Source organism: Lissotriton helveticus, chromosome 11, assembly GCF_964261635.1.
Source record: "Lissotriton helveticus chromosome 11, aLisHel1.1, whole genome shotgun sequence".
Lineage (NCBI taxonomy): Eukaryota > Metazoa > Chordata > Amphibia > Caudata > Salamandridae > Lissotriton > Lissotriton helveticus.
Genome location: NC_136072.1, coordinates 497,723,198 through 497,738,027, shown reverse-complemented (window position 1 = coordinate 497,738,027; position 14,830 = coordinate 497,723,198).

Sequence of the window (14,830 nt, the reverse complement as noted above, 5' to 3'; positions counted from 1 at the left end):
TTCGAGGCCTTTCTGGAAATTCTTTTAGTGATTCGAGGAATGACAGGCTGTTTTACCACCGGGGGTAAGTTTGACTTGAGAAACTGCCTGTTCCTCAAACAATAGGAGGATCTCCCTCTCACGTCAAGACTCGGACCCACCCCTCTTTCTACAACAGGGGGCTCTACAATGATACCCTGATCTGCTGTTAACACCTTTTCCCCCTCTTCTGGGGAGCGGAGTAGGTCTAGCTGTGGCACTTTTTTTTTGTTTGGGCTAGCAAACCCCTTAAATATGATGGGGTCGATTTAATTTTCTGAAGTACTTTCTGCTTTCTCTGAATTTTCTTTCACCCCCTCCACCTTTGCTGCAGAAAGCCCGCTTACCCAATTCATGTGCTGGTTATGTAACAGATAAGGCTCCTCCTCTGGAACATTAATTGGTGAGGGGATCAGTTCCAGCTTCTTTAGTGAGCCCGCAGTCTGCACTTGATTTTGATGTGGGCGATAGATAATCTTGGGGTCCAAATTGTCAGCACACACTCCAGAGCCGTCCCACAGAGCAGAACAGTCCCGAATGGCAGCTCCTCCACCCTTCGCTTGGAAAAACACCGAAATCCGGCCCGCCGCTCTCCTGCAGTTACTTCGAGCCAGCGAAGCCGCCTCCCACCAGCCGGCACAATCCCGGAGTGCAGAGTCGCGGATGGATGAGCCCCGCAGCACCGATCGCGTTCTGCCTCCCGGCTGCTCCGGCTCGAGAGAAGCACACGTAGAAACGGAGTCAGCAAGAATGATTAGCATTAGCGTCAGTCCGCAATCTCGCCGCTTCTGCAGGTTTGTTATGTATATTTGTATGTTTCTCTAACCCCCACGAAGAAGATGCAGTGTGCAGTGATGCACATGTAATCAGTGGCTTGGCAACTGGTCCACATGTCTGTTGTCAGGTGGATAGTCTCAACAGCACTCTGCTGCAAAGCTTGTCTAAGCAATTCTAGCATGTTGTGATGTAGTGCTGGAACGGCAACCCTGGCGAAATAGGACTGGCTGGGAACCTTTCATTATGGGCAGATGTCTGTCACAAATTCCAGAAAACCCACCCCTTCCGCAATAGAAAAAGGGAGGAGGTCCAGCGCTAACATTTTAGCCAGCTTCGCATTGTACAAACGTGCTGTTGGGTGGTTATGTTCTTACTGCCCCTCCGACCTAAACATGCTGAGAACTTTAGCCTGGATTTTTTCATTTTTTTGTGCCACTGATACAGGTGACTTCTTGATGCCAGATGTTGTTAGGCTCAACACATGTTGTTTCATTGCGGTACTCTCTTGCCTGGAACCCTTGGTGTCTCAGCCTGACTCTTACTCTTGTGCCACTGTGATGTTGCTGATGAGGATGTGGGCAGTACCACTGCACTGCTAGGGACAGGGCTACTTTGTTTACCAGAAAAAATGTCTCTTTCTTGTTCACCTTCCACCGCGATCGTGTCTCCTACTTCTTCATCCTCACCAATAGCAATGGGTGCAGTTTTTTGGCCGCTACGGTGCACCTCCCACTGGATCAAGTGGTGTTTTTTCAGATGGGTTGTTTGTCCTCCGGTACCATAGTTGATACCAAGGTTACCCCGACTAACACCTTGTCCACAAATGGAGCATATAGCAATGTTCACCTCCTTAGTGCTAACTGGAAAGAAGTCTCAAACCGGGGAGGTCAACTATCTGGCGCTGCTGCTGGTGCCACTTGCAATGCCGGATGAACTGGTAGGTGGGCATGAAATTTGATTCTCTGCAATACCTACTTCTACTGACGTATTACTTGTGAATGTACGTGGCTGACGGTGAAATATGGAAGCTGGATGTGCTGCTGGTGGTATGATCTGTGTTGGTTGTATCCGTGCCACATCCCTAACAGCTATTTGGGATGGGGTAATGTGGGTCTCCGCTGGGGCGGGACTAATGTCCATGATGACTGGCTCGTCATTATCCTCCTCTTCTACTTCTACCTCCATAACTCTAAGGATTTCTGGAACCTTACTTTCCCTAGCCTTGTCTCGTGGCATGTCTCACTCTCAGACTGAGGTGGTGGGATCCAAGTGGCGTCTAGATCATCAGAAGGGGACTTGAAGAAGAAGTTTATGGACTAACCCTCTTTTTCCTTGCTGGGGATCTGGAAGACAATGGATCTTCTGAAAGAGTGGCTTGCTCTTCTTCCTCTGCAGGAAGCTCTATCTCCTGAACTGCCCCAACTTCGGGAAGAACAACTACTATTGGGGGCAGTTGCGGCTGTTGTTGCCCACTTATCTCAGTTCCCTGCATTGATTGGGTACTACTTTGTGATAACTATAAGTCAATTTCAACATCACTGCTCGTCAGTGTTGTCGTGATTAGACTGGCTGCCTCTGCGACAGACATGGGCTTGGGCATAGGTTGGTGGGGTGGGTCCACTGATGCGGGAGTGCTGCTGCCAGCTTGCTCCCTGGACACCGCTGCTGCAGGTGCAATTTTTGGTTTCCCAAAAAAGATCTTGGGCAACACACCAGTCTTGGTAAGTGACAGTGCCTTCTTCTCACTGGCAACTTTCTTGGTACTGGATGAACTGGTACCTTTCATTGGGGCCATCTTCTGCAGATGTTAGCACCATGCAGTGGCACAAGTTGAAGAGATGTCTGTGGTCACACATTATGTGACATCATGCGCAGCAGGACTTCTGTCTGGCAGTACAATGGGTGATGACGCCTCCTCCTCTTTTGAGCTCCTAAAAGCAAAGAAGCAAGAAGAACATCAGTGAAACGTGGTATTCGTTGTTGTGGCTTAATTACTACTAGTACAAACAAACACATATAATATATACCCTTTATATGTGGTCACACTTATTAATATTATTATTACATTTATTACCTCAGTTATTTAAAAAAACATAACAATACAATGTAGACATTTGTGAGACTGACACAAACAAGGGCTTTTATGGTTGGTGTACTAGTGTACAGTACACTGAGGAAGGATATGAAAGAAGAAGAACAACAACAAAAATACAAAAGAAATTGACCTTGTTTGGCATTGTGTAACATGTGGGATTCAGCATTCAGGGAGCTGCAGCTGACAATGGAGAGAAGCAATAAGCCAAGAGGAAGAAAGTAAAGAGAAAGACTGGCTGCCTTCACAAAATGGCCGCCAGCCACTTCGCCAGGCCACAACAACAAGGAAGGGAAGACAGACAATGCAGGCCTACGGCAAAGGCAGTGCACACTGACCGCCTTCACAAAATGGCCACCGCTACATGGCCAGGCAACCCACAACAAGAAGCAATAAGCCTAGAGGAACAAAGGAAAGAAGACATGCAGGTCTATGGCAAAAGCACTACCACTACCACAAAATGTCCACCAGCCACATGGTCACTCACAACAACAACAATCAGGAGGCCTGGAAAACAATGAGCTCAAGGAGTCCTATTATGGACACAGACATTACAAAATGGCCTCTGGCCACATGGAGAGGCTTAACCAAGGCAAATGATGGCCCACTATTACAAACAAACAAACTCACACACTGGCCAGAAAAAGGAAGCATGCTAATCAACACAGCTTTAATACAACAATGCCAACAATAAAAATACACAGGGCTAAAAAAGGTTTTCAACTTACACAATAACCACACACATCCAACAAAGGCATTTATTTAACACACATGAAAAAAAGTGAAAACCCCATAAAAACACATTTTGCATTTCAATCCAATGCCATCTATGCCCTAAATGACACCAACAGACACCACAGAAACAGATGTTTTATTCACCCATGAGTAGCTCTGGGCCTACTGGCTGAAAGGCCTATCGACAGACTACTGGGATAGCGAATTAAATAAATATTGCAAATTGATTTCAAAAGTTGGAGAAAATGTAGTGAACTTTACAACATGTTTCCTTCATAAAAGAAAACTAGAAGAACAATTACATACAAAGAAACAAATGGGCCCCTACCGAAACTAAAGGCCACCCACCACAATACATTTTAAAAAAATGATGAAAAGTGCAAAGAAATGTAGGTGCAATGTCCCATTCAAAACACCAATTTTCCAACTACTAGTGAAATCTCAAATCCAAAAGTCCTCACATCCAATGATATATGATGCAGCAAACACACAGAGGGATTGTTCCAGCTCCAAATCCAAATGAAAAGTGAATAGGAGTTGGACAAAACACTGGGAGGAGCCTCCTGGACAGGAACAGGAAGTTGTAGTCAATGGGGCACTTCCTTCCTCTTAAAAAAAAGTTTTTAAAAAAAGGACTCCTTGCACAACAAAGTACAGCCAAATCTCAATCTGAGGAGTTGTTTTAATCCAAATCATCATTACGAGAAGGTTTTGATGCGCTTGAGAGAGAATCTTCTCCAGATTGCAAATTCTGTATGTTCGGGGTCTCGATTTTCACAAAACGTCCACTGGAAGTCTGATGGCACGCCCGAATGACGTGTTCATGATCGCACACTCACGGGGACTGTGCGGCCGGCTACCAAATCTTGTGGTGCTCGCGAACGGATGAGATATCTCATCGGCAATTGCAGGCATCCCGGAAAGTCACTCCTGGGTGCACAGAAAGCATTTTGAGTGCACAAACACAAAAATAAACACCGCTCCGGTGCGGAACGCGGAGTTTTCGATAACCTAAAGTCAACAAACTCCGTGAGCGGAGAGGAGTTTCACGCCAAGGTTTACTGACAACCCACCAGATCATATGAACTCTGGGAGAATGGTACTCAGGTACGTTTGTGAGTCTCTAATGTATAATGTCATACTGTCTGCTTTTATAGACCAAACCTTATGCAGTTTACATCTTAAGGCATAAGCTGAGTGATGCTGCAGTAGCTTAGCTGCTAGTAGCTCCCGCGCTAGCGCGAAAAGCATTGAGATAGTGGGCAACCTTATTGAGTACCCCTAGCAATCTTTATTGGGGCAGATACAACCCAATTAATTCAGATACATGGCACTGGGCTATCGTATAGTGTTCTTAACCAATTAATAAAGGATTGTAACAGCCCCATACCATGGAGTATGTAAAAAAGTTAGTCCCATTCAATCACGTCAAACTCTTTGGTAACATCAAGGAATATGGCAACTGTATCTATCTGTGGTGTGTATCTGAATAATACAGCATATCAGTTCACAGACTGTGTGGTGTAAGCCACACTTTAATCAAAGCTACCTGGTCCAGAAGCACAAGGTTTGCTAAAAGTTGGAGCAGTCTAGGATCTTTGTTGTACTCTAACATGGTATTACTAATTTGGAATGCATGATGTCATACTTCACAGCTGCGTCCCTCATGAAGAATGTTTCACTGTGGTCAGTGAGAGTATTCTGGTGAGCGGATGACACTGGTGGCTTCTTATCCTTGCCTAACAGAATTAACTATGTCTAAACTATTCACAAAGTATGCATGGTCTTCACTACAATCTTGTTATTGTATTTTGTCTATCAGTGAGGTCTACGTGAGTCATAGCTCGCAGGCACCTTTTGCGGTTTACGTATAGTGGAAAATAAGGCTGCCTTTATGTTTGGGTGGGAGTATATCTTAGCAACAGATTCCTCAATGGTTCCAGTACATCTGGGGTTATAATGTCTGTAAATTCTCTGAATAATTCTGAAGGAATACTGACTGTGCCCGGGGCCTTTCTGGCTGGCATTTCCCTAATTACCATCTTTATTTCCCCAGCTGTAAAGCGTTTCTCTAAATATTCTCTTTGCACACTCCCTAGCCATGTCATAACGGTGTCGTCTAGATGGTCATTGGTATGTATTGAAATGCTGTGGTACATGGAAGCGTATCCGTCTGACCAGTATTTCTCAAACCCCCATAGAATTTCAGCATCACGTGGGATGCCCCTTAATGCAAATAATATGATTTGCTGCCCAGCTAGTTTTAATTAGATTAAGAACATGCCTGGGTGGTCACCCTTTTATACCTGTGTGCTGCAGTATGCATACACTTCTATTCAATATCTCTCGCAACAATACTGTTACATCATTCATATACGTTAGTTCTATTGTCCACTAGGTGGGAAGTATCTTCAGACTGCATTTGCCTAGTAATACCTCTAACTTTTCAATGTGATTGCTGAGGGATCTAAGCACGCCATCTTGTTTATTTATGCAAAACTCCAGGTCACCACTTTAAAGGTTTTCCAGATGACACTCATATCTGCCACCATGCCTACATTTTAGTGAAGGTCTCTAGTCTTTTGCCGGAGTTCCTTTCAAAAGAGTGCCACTAAGTGTGGTGTCTATGAATATAAATTCGAAACAGCCCCTTGTGGTACCAAAAACAGTTTGGTCGTGCCAGGCACCCTTAGTGCTAACAGAACTGGGGCGTGGTTTGCTCATCTATTACGAAGAAGCTGACATCTTCTCGTGTCAGACATTAATCTAGTCTCGATCACATGTTATGTACCGAAGATTATTATATACCCTTCCTCTGTTTTGGATTCCTTTCTTTCCAGATGTCTTTTAGCTAATGGCCATTTTTAAGTCATTTGTAGTTGCTGCGGACTTGTAGCTTACAGGTGTGTACAATTGATCTAAGTTTGTTTCTTTAGCAACATTGAAGTCTTTACCCTATATTACAGACCCAGGAGTTAGTGAATGTTGTGTTTTTGCAAAGTGCACTATAGAACTGGGCTGCATCAGCGTTGATGCTATAGTTGTTAACAACGGCGATGTTTTTCTCTCCCAAAATGCCATGGATCACCACTTATCTTTCCTGATCATCCACATGTGTATGCAGATAATAAAACTGAATTCCTTTTCTAACAGTGTTCAATCCCTCTATCATTTAAGGAGTAAGGTGACATGAAAAAATTCAAGGCTCACCTTCTGGTTAAGATACCTTCTGTCATCCTAGTGCGGTGAGTTTCTTGTATTAGGCTATATCTACCTTGTGGCTATTTCGATATGTAATAACCTGCCATATTTTGGGTTGTTTAGTGCTCTAATATTCCACGTTAGAAGGGTATTAGTTGATCCCTACATACTATGTTAGGCATATATGTGGGTGCTGCTTTCTGTTTCAGATATGGCATGTTGTCAGTGGGTGCTCACAAACGGTAGTATAGGCAGTCTGCAATGTAGCCAGTCAGGCAGTATGTGGCACTGTAGTGTCAACTCCCCATGTAGCATAAAAGTCACACCCCACCAACACTGGCAACCCCAACCTGCCAGTAAATAAAATATCCCTTACCCGCCGAAGACCACCTTCTTCCCAACCCAGGCTCAGCCAGATAAGGCATAGTGTAGCTAACATAACAGCTGAATCACTGTTATCCCTGGGTAATGACAGCAGTGCCAGCCCTACTGGTAGTTTGGTTATATGCACAGGGCTTCCAGTTCTTGTTATGTTGCACCAGTTGGGCAATTAACAATCTTGGCCCAGGTATATCATTTTTGACCTAGTATTGAAATTCCCAGAGGCACAGCAGCTGCAGCTCAATCCTAAAATACAATATCAGAGCACATTGCTTTCACACCTTTAGCTAGCGGATGTACGTTGTTACAACGCATGCTTTTACTACGCATGCCTTTACAACGCAGGTTTTTCAACGTAAGTCGTTACACCGACTTGCGTTGGGGGGTGCTGGATAGTGAATAGTTTAATTTACTATTCCAACTCCAGTCCCCGTGGATAGTAGGGAAGGTGTTGGATAGTAAATTAAACTATTACCTATTCTAGAGCGCCCCCCAGCGCAATTCGTTGTAATGACTTGCGTTGAAAAATCTGCGTTGTAAAAGCACTGCGTGGTAAAAGTTGCATCGTAAAGGATGTTTCCCGTAGCTAGCTCTTAGTATTGTACAGCACTCTGATTGGCATGCAGCTGTAAGGGCCTGTACTACTGCCGCAGGTTAAACAACCTTTACAACGCGGTCAAAACACCGCTGTGCCATCACAACGCAGATTTTCCAACGCAAGTCGTTACCACGACTTGCACTGGAGGGCGCTCTAGACTAAGGAATAGTAGATTTACTATTCCAACACCTTCCCTACTGTACGTAGGCTGGAGTTGGAATAGTAAATCATACTATTCCTAAGTCCAGCAGCCTACAGCGCAAGTCATGGTAACGACTTGCTTTGTAAAAGCTGCGTTGTGATGTACCGTGATCATTTTGATCGCGTGGTAACATCATACATCCGTGCCGTGGTTGCCTTGCCCCTTTTATGTGTCACGCTGTCACTGGCTTAGGGTGCTGTTAGCGAGTTTTGTAAGTCTGACATCTTTGGTGGGGTTAAGGGCTTTGTCTCTCATTTAGCACTGTAGGGCTAAGAGTCATTGAATTCTACAGGCCTTTAGGAAATTACCACAGTTTCAGAGTCAATTCTACAACTCAGTAGCCAGCTGCTCTTTCAAGTCATACATGCTACAAGTTTCTTCGGAGCCTGCATTGATCTTGATTGGGCGCCAATTCTAGGATCACTTCATTTACATGCTGCACTTTCAGTGGGTTCAACAATCCAATAACTAGAAACCATATAGAGAGGTACAGTTTTTCAGCAAGCTCTGTGTAGGCAAGAGCAGACCTCTCCACATGGCCATCTATAGATTTTAATTTGCTGCTACTTCTGAGGCTCACTTGTAAACCCAATACCTAGCAGAGTTCTCAGAGTATATTTGCTGAGTGGTTTTTTAGGTCCAGTGGATATGATGAACAACTGCTCTAATTTGCTCCTATTAAAGGATCCAGTGTGCTTCCTTGTCACAGTTTGTATTCTTCCAGGCCACTGCCCTTCTGATAGATCACAGTGCGATCACAGGTATTACATATGATTTGCAAATGGTAATTCTGTGACATATCTGCCTGAAAAAGCTTTGGGAATTACCAGCAAAAACTATTTCTTAAAGCTCGTGCCCAAAAACCTGGGCCCACCTCAAAACATGACAGAAAGGAATGCAAGTAATGGTAACAGCCAGGCTCATAATCAGGCTGTGAAAGCTGTTGTGACTTTTCAGAACTATACAACCTAGTGGACATCAGAGCTAACGTATCTGAATGATATAACAATATTTTTGCGAGAGAGATTAAATAGATGTGTTAGCATACTACAGCACACAGGTATTGAAAGGGTGACCACCCAGGCAAGTTCTTAATCTAATTAAAAATATCTGGGCAGAAAATATATTACTTGCATTAAGAAGCATTATGGGGCAACCCACATGATCCTGTAGGAATTCTATGCGGTTTGCCTAGAATCAAAAAACATCCGACGTTTATCTATTGTATATGTTAGCACCGAACATTTGGTAGGGCAATTTGATGATCAGTGCAGACCCAAAGCACTTACAACAAAAGCCTCCTGTCTTTGGCGCTCATTCGTCATCAGGCCAAGGGATCTTTCCCGCCATAGGAGAACGGAGCTGTAACAAATTGCATTTCAAATGTAAACATCAACTTTCAGAAACGTAATTTTCAGTCAAGGACGAGAGGTTTGGAATAGTTTTAGGACCACTTCTTTTTAATTTTGCGAGTTCCTAATTGCGACTTTTTGCGAATCACACTCCCAATGGGGTTGCAATTGACCTCCCTCATCAAGATTCACGAGGCAGGTAGCAATTTGCGACCCATTGGGAATGGCCTGTAATCACAGCGATTGTGGCCTGCTGGGGTCAGCAGACCACCATGTCTGTGATTGCTTTTTAAATGAAGCATTTTTGTTTGCTAATGGGTTACCACCTCCTTCACTGAGTCAGCAAAATATGAATGTTTTGCGACTCTAATTCCAATCACAAAATAGTCATACATGCCCCTGTTATTCGTACTAATAATGACTCACAAATCCTATGTATCAAGTCAGTATTAGGTTACCGACTCTCAAAATAGGGTTAGTACATGCCAAATGACTCTTTAGAGGTCGCAAACACAAAAGTGTGTCGTACATGGGCTCCTTAAAGCTTTATTTCTCATTAAGGTATTAGTATTGGTTTTGTCATTTTTATTCAGATTAGTCAATTCAAAGAAATCGCGAGAAAATGTTTCATTAGAATCAGCATAAAATTGACAGCATGTTCCATATAGGAAATAATTCCTATCTTAGTCTAAGAGTCCTGACCTAAATAAGAACCCATAAAGAGGTCACTTCGAAAAGAGCAAGATTATGGAGCATTCAGTTAGCTAAAGAACAACCTCCCCATAAAGTTTAGTTCAGGACCTCAGCCGAGTTCCCTAACAAGTTGCAGTAGCAACTGTTAATTAAATCGAAGAGAAGTAATCACAGCAGTAGCTATGAACAACTGTAGGAAAAAGTCTTCCTGAAAAAATATTAGGATAATAGGAAATCAATGTTAGCAGTAGCACCCAGCAATCGGGGCAAGAATAAGGGAAATACAATGCATAACACATTGACAGTAAGGTGGCATGGAAAAGGAAGAATTAATCCTCTCTAGGAACATGTATATATGAAATCATAGAACATTTGCAACATTCAGCATGGTTCATCCAATGGGAACGGGTCTTTTCATGGCCTTTTGTTTCTCCTTCCATTTCCTATGGTAAATAAACACGCCGGAGGGCAGTTATCTAAAAGTTTCTAATGTGTCTTGCACTGGATACATGAGGGAAGGTTCCAATGAAAACCTTTGCAGGCCTATTCTGTTTGCTGTTGTCAGTATCTCATTGTGTGGACAAAGGGCTAGTCCAAAGCATTGAAACATTTCTATCAGTAAAACTTCATGAGACCATGCAAACCAATATCTTCATAAAGGTCAACACTGTAGATACTCTACTCATTATAAAATATAGCAGAATACATTGTTTAGTGAAATGAGGAAATCATATGGTGTGAGGAAACAGAGAAATACATTTCTCTTAGAGCAGCACATTTTAAAGTGATGAATGATTTTACAGTTAGAGAATTAGATCAGCAGTTTCTAAGAGGCATTTTATTTTAATGTCAATCAGAAGTTGACAAATTATTTTTCAGGACTAGTCATAGAAGCACATTATGTATGAGAGCTTGCTACTTATTTAAGCTGCACTTGTATTTTTACACTTTCAAAAAGCATCATCTCCTATGGTTAAAGCTACATGATTAATTTATTACATTTTAAAGAATCATTTCCTAGGTGTACCGTTTTCTCTTCTACGGATACCATAAAGTTTAATGCATTCTCTAATGTCAGGCACATTTTCTTCATTGTTAACCAATGCAAAGTTTATGAAACATGTAGACTTTAACAGTCCCCTCTTTTCTGATAACTTTTAAATCATCAGTCAATAAGGTTTCACATGTAAAATTGTTTCAGGATACACTTTTTTTATCCTCCTAAATTTTAAAGATTTCATGTAGTCATCATTCATATTAACATGCATTCCCAAATCCCTTTCATATAAATTCTTTTGGACATGTTACTGTCTTCTGCATAAGAAAGATTTACAACTCAGTAATACTGTACACAGAAGTATTAGACAAAGACCCACTATTACTACTGGCATTAATATAGCTTTCAATGTACCTTTCTCTGCTGCTGAAAACCAATTTCCAATGGCGCTTAATCCTTTCTCAAACTTTTCATACAAACTTAGGGTTTCAAATTCATGTTATTCAAGTTCTAAACCTGAAATGTTCTTTGCATAACTTTCTGTTTCTTTGCTTCCGTCAGGTATGTATTAACAGCAATGAGTTAATTTCAACATCCAGCAAACTCCTCCCTACTCTGCAAGTAGTAGGTCTAAAGCAAGACGGTCCTGCAAAACCATGGACCTTATAGCAGCTAACTCTGTGTTAATCATAAGCAAGGCTCCATGTGTGCTGGCCACTATTTTGTCAGCTACTCTGGCTAATTTCCTTATCTTTTCTTCACTTACAATGACACCTACATGATTAGGGTAAAAGTATTAAAAATGTCCTTGTCTATAAACTAATGACAGTAAAATACTAAAGGAAACGGAAAAAGACAAAGGTATGTGTTATGTAAACTCTTCAGAAACAGAAGTGGGTAAATGTGCACAGACATAGCAGTCCTTTGCATCCATAGCATAGGTGTATTCTTGAACTAATCTAGAATAAACGTTAGTAGAATATTCATCCTTTTTATAGCTTACAAAGGCATAACTAAGAGAATTTCCTCCAAGGTTAGCTGTGTGCATTAGTGTAGTTCTTTGCGTTAAGCTTTATCTCAGGAGTTAAATAAAACTCTTTTAGTAGTATATTGATCTTTATTACAAAAGCCAATCCCATAATACACTTACACTTATTTCTAATGCAGCACATTTCTTTATGAATTAAACAAAGCTTAATCAGTGGTTTTAATGACTGGCTTCACTGATACAGTTAGTATGCTTTTTCTTTCTTTTCTTTGCAATTAAATTTTTTAAGTAGACACTCAAACCTACTCTGTGTTCTTCTAAAGTGTTATCCCTACCTCTTCTGTAGCTTTTTTTGGGCCTAGATTAATTTTTCTGTAAAACAAATAACTACAATAATAAACCTATCAGTTTTCATGCAGAGTGTTTTTCTTAGTGTCTTTCTAGCTAATATTGCTTCGACTTATTCGAATTTGTTTGCAGTGTCTTTTGACTTTCGGGGTGGCTCTAATAATTCAGAATTCAAGTTGCACAAGTCCCCTAGTGTAATGTTCAGATCAGTGTTTAGATAACAGAACCATTCAGATGCAGAGTATCTGTGACATGGTACTTGATTTGTTCTCTTTACAGCGGTACTTGTTCCTTCTCCTAAGTCACTTTCATCTCCTCATACCTTTCCTTGAGTACTTTCAATTTGGGCTTCGATCTCTGCTTCAATTTTGTTAGAGATCTCAATATCACTTTGTGTCACTTCAGGCACTTGTCTTCTCCCTTGCTGATTGTTACCCCTTTCCTCTTCTTGTGGCTAGATTGGCACTGGTGCTGCTGGTCTGGGTGGTCTCTCTTCTGGCAGTGTGACCACCAAAACTCTTCTTTCAGGATTGAAGACCAAAAGTACTTCTGTATTGCTCACTATTTTGGTGTGTGAGTCAAGAATACAGTTTGCAATTCCAGCACATTTAACAGCAGGGTTCGTAATCAAGATCACTTGGAAGGAGCCCTTCCATTTGGGGAAGTAGGAGTGCAATTTTGCCAATTTGGACTTGTTGGTGCCATTCATTCGTTCCACGATTCCTGGTGTCTCTGGTCTGTACCTGCAATGTAATCTTTGTTCAATCTGGAAGACTGTACAAATCATCTGCATCACCTCGTTGTTATAATGTGTTCTTCTATCTGACTCAAGAGAAATCGGCATGCCACACCTTGGGATAAGTTCTCATGACAACAACTTGGCTACAGCCAGACTGCCATTTCTTCTCGTCAGGTAGGCGTCCACCCATCTCGATAACATATAAACAATCAACAGGATATTTCTCAACCCATTGTGTACAGGAATATTTATAAAATCCATCTGCATTATGCTGAAAGGACCAACTGATCTCCCTATGTGTGTCCAGGTGACATATGTTATTTTACCTGCATTTAGTTGCTGATATATTATTACATACCTGTTACAGATCTCATCTGTAAACATCTTGAGCCTGCATTTCTACCAGCTCTGTCTGAATAGTCTCACCATGGCATGTCTCCCCATAAAATGTGTATAACCTTGAAAATATTGCGTCATTGGAAAGAACAAGCTATCAGGCAACAGTGGCCTTCTGTCAGCTGACATCCAAATGTAATTGCCATCTTTCTCACTTCCTTCTTTTACTCATCCATTCTGCTTTGCCTCTGACACATTTTCCTGTACTAGTTTCAATTCATCCCACATGTCTGTGACTTTCATCAACATGGTAAAATACCTGCCTTCTTGAGAATCACATGTGAAAGCTCCATTAAAAGTGCAAGTCAATAGTGCACAATATCTTGCTACTCAGGCAACATATTGGTTACCCATGACAACGTATCAGCATCCATTTTTGTGACCTTGACATTTAACTACTGCAATTTCTTATGGCAACTGCAATGCCCCCAATATGCTCTTGACATGGATTCCGTTCCCTATTAGGGTTCCTGAGGAAGTAAGAAAACCACACATGACCATAGTTGCCCAAAATCATGAAACACACCAAACCTGTATTGGATGTCAGTAAATATATAGACCCCTCCATTTTTGCAATTAAATAGCAGGCTCTGGTAAGGGCAATTAATTCAGCAACTTGTGTGTGAAACACAGTTTGAAGCCATGATGCTTCTATAACATAATTTATAGTGCACACTGCATATTCTGCTCTTAGTGTGCCATCATTTCCTCTTAAGCATGAACAATCCACAAATAACACATGGTCTGGCTCAAATAGTGTTCATCCTTTATATCAGGATGGGGTTTAGTGCATAGTTTTGTGACATCTAGGCAATCATGGTCATATTCATCACATTTATTATTAATTTCCTTAACAGGCAGTAATGTGGAAGGGTATACATTTGTACATTTTAATGTGATATTTTCTGCAGACAAAATACTCTGCTCATAACGGGTGAATCTGTTATGAGTCATGTGTTGGGTTTTAGTTCACCTCATTAATAGCTCCACAGAGTGTGGGACCATAACAATTAAAGAGTATCCAATCACTATGTTCTCGCTCTTTTCCAAACTAGTATTTACTGCGGCTACCGCTTTTATGTAACCGGGAAGACCTGCCGCTACAGGATCAAGTGTACTGGAAAACTAAGCTAAAGGCATTCAAGCTCCTCCAGGTATTTGTGTCAAAACAGAGAGAGCGCACCCATCATTCTCGCTGAAAAATAAAATTAATTCTTTAGTATAGACAGGTATTCGTAGTGGCAGGGCACAACATAATTTCTTTCAGTTCCAGGAATGCTTTTGAACATTGGTTGTCCCATGGAATCTGATCC